The sequence below is a fragment of the Mastomys coucha genome, unplaced genomic scaffold, assembly GCF_008632895.1.
Source record: "Mastomys coucha isolate ucsf_1 unplaced genomic scaffold, UCSF_Mcou_1 pScaffold15, whole genome shotgun sequence".
Lineage (NCBI taxonomy): Eukaryota > Metazoa > Chordata > Mammalia > Rodentia > Muridae > Mastomys > Mastomys coucha.
The window spans coordinates 53251706-53254928 of NW_022196897.1; the positions used below are offsets into that span (position 1 = coordinate 53251706).

Below are 3223 nucleotides of genomic sequence, written 5' to 3' on the forward strand. Positions count from 1 at the left end.
GAGAGAGAGAGAACAAAAGGAAAAAATACCAACAGTTATTAGAGATCCAATGAATTTACCCCTAAAATTGCTATTCTCACTGGGGTCCAAAATAAATACAACATAAGCTTATCTTCAGCGATTTTTATTTTAGATTCTATTAACAGTTCTTAAGTATCAAGTATAACTACAATGTAATTTTTTGACAAACTCAAACATTTTAAGCATTCATTGGTCTATGGGTTTTGTAAACAGCATTCATATATTCATGGCTACTTACTCGTTTTCTGGGAGTAATTCTTGATTGCTTTCTGCAGAAAACTAATATAGTGAGAACATATACTTAAAAATTGATGGCTCCAAACAGAAGTTCTAAACCCAGATCAATTACTGGCCATCCTTAGTTAGGTGCCTTCTTTTCATTACTTCCCTTAACAAATGATGAATCTGCTAGTAAGGGCTGCCTTATTTACATATTAACATTTGATGAATCTGCTAGTATGGGCTGCTTTATTTACATATTAACATTTGATGAATCTGCTAGTATGGGCTGCTTTATTTACATATGCATTTGTTTTTCACTCTTTTATAAAACTATCAAAATTCTACAAAGTCGTGCTAAACATTTATGACTGCAAATTGTGACAATTTGAATTTAGAAATAGCCCACAGATTTCTTATACTTTTTACACAGTGAAAAGAGACAAAACAGAAAAATGAGATTCTCCTGATTTCACCCAACTAGGTGCATGGATTTGTGGTCACATATGCTTTCTTCTATTTAATGCTAACTTATTTTTTTTTTGTATAGTCACTAGTCCATACCAATAGGTAAAATAATTTCAGTGACTAGTAGCTTCCATGGGTGGCATTTTATAGTTAGTTCAAACACTAATCAACATGAAATGGGGTGTAAGCTTTCTAGCTTTAATTAAATGCTATCCTAATGTCAAATACTACTTTTAATTGATACAATGTTATAAGTAGTGATTTTAAAGATAAACATATATGTATATAAAACTTAATATTACATTTTAAATTATTATGTAATTCTGAATGAAATATGTTCAACATGTTGTAGAAAAAAGAGAAACTTTATACCTGTTCATTTTTTGTAATGCTAAAAATATCATGTTGAGGAACCAGTTGCCAACAAATTTTAAGTTTACACAAAAATCAGTCACTGTAAAAACATTAATAGTACATTACAGATAATCCATAACAAACATCCACACATACTATATCCATAAAATGGACAATATAGTTATATTTTCATTGGTGCAAAATAATAAAAGTCCTGATTTCTTAACTGAATGTATTAAAATTGTCACAAGTAGAATGTTTTGTGTGGCTCCCTCATTAAGTTGCCCTAATATATTTTAGCTGCTTGACAGATGCACAATGTTCTATATTGTCTAGCTTAGCACTGCTTGGCATCTTCCATAGCAATTTAAAAGTAGCCCCTAAACTGTTAACGATTAAAGATAGTTGTAAACAACCTTCAGCCCTGTACTTAATTTCTTAGATCCCTTAGGACAAATATTTGGAAAGAGATTCTTGTATAGGATGCTGGGCAGAGCGCATAGTGTGAAGACTTGGGCAAGTTCTGTCTAGTTATCTCTTTTGGTCCTTGGTGCTTTGTTTGTTTCTTCTCTCTCTCTATTAGTCACTCTCTCTTTGTGTCTCTTCCTCTCTCTAGAGATGTTTAGTCCTTTCTTTTAAACTGGGCAAGAAATAAAGAATGTGTTTTAATGACTTATTATATTAATATTTCTGTGTTCCTTTTTTAATTTCAAAGTCAAACTGATGAAGTATGTTTTATATATTTACTTCAAAGTTCCCCTGAGAATCTTCTAAACAAAGCCCCTTTGCGCTTATATGGCTCATCCGCTCATCATTTTTTTTTCTCTGCTAGGATAAAGTATAAGAAGAAAGATTTCACAGTGCTGGAATAAAATTATGAGACAATGTGTCAGGGTCATTTATTTTTAACAAGTACTTTAAAAACGTGAAGTAGATTCCTAATCCTTGGCAGGGTAACTACAACTATCTCAAAATGCTCTATTTGACTGATCAATGCAAAATATACTTCACACCATGGATTAGAATATTAAGAGGGAACTGACATCTACATTATTTACAGGGGGAAATAGCAGTGCTTCAGAGGATTAATTCTCCATTTAGGAGAGTCATCAGTAATAAAGGCAGCCAATGAGACTCACGCTTTGAATGCCATTTCATTCATACTAAACACCTGGTGAACAGATAGATATTAAAAAGTCGGGTGTTCCTTGTCACTTGGGAGGCTGCCAAACACATTACGGGTTGTATTTAAGAGATGTAGTACATACTGTGCGCCAGTCATCTGCTCAAACAACTGCTAAAGTATCAAGTAGCTAGTTGCATTTCAGGATACATCTCATTAAAAAGGAAACCTTAAATTTGCTTAGAGATAGAGTAAACCAAAATTACATAAGAAGATAAATGTGGCAACTGGCTTTTAGAGGTGAGTCATGAGCTGTCTCATTGGGCAAACTAAATTGGATAAATATTAGTAAAGAAAATGTAAATTGATTTTTTTCTGTTAATAATGTTCATATGTTTATATGAAGGAACCTGATGTTTATATTTCAAATAATGTTTCAAGATCTGTGGTTATTGTATGAACAGAGTAGGGCATAGGACTGGGAAGCTGTTCTCTGTGATGTGTGCCGGAAGTTCCAACTAAGCAATTTTGTGGGAGAATCATGTAAGCACAAAATGCCAAAAATGACCATAAATAAAGTTGGATGCTAATCTATATGAATGAAAGTGATTTCTTAAATAAGTAGCCTACATATGTTTTTCAATCCCATGACATTTTATAGATACCTATAAATTGCTTTTGATGCAATGTACGATAAGTTTCAGCACCTCAAAATATAAACTGAACTCTTTATGGACAAATATTCTGACTCTCTCATGAGAAGATATTTTGACAAAACCTCCATCACTAATTCCCATTTCTTTCACAAGAAATTTCATTGCAAACCACAGGTGAAATATTTACATCGAATTCCAAATCATAGCTAATCCTGTTTGTATTTGTGACTGTGAGTGTATGCCTAAATTTCTATAGTCACATGGGTACACATTTACTTAGAATCTAGAGAAAAGAAATGAAGGCAAATGAGAAAATGTTCTACACGGTTTTCTGATTTTTAAAATGATGAAATCACCCTTGGCTGCAGTGATGATTATTCCC

General features: G+C 32.6%; 1 long non-coding RNA gene across 1 annotated transcript in view; it reads left to right on the forward strand.

The window, feature by feature from the left end:
* Window positions 1-3223, forward strand: part of LOC116090256 — a 110317-nt gene that overhangs the window by 46109 nt on the left and 60985 nt on the right. The window lies entirely within an intron of this gene.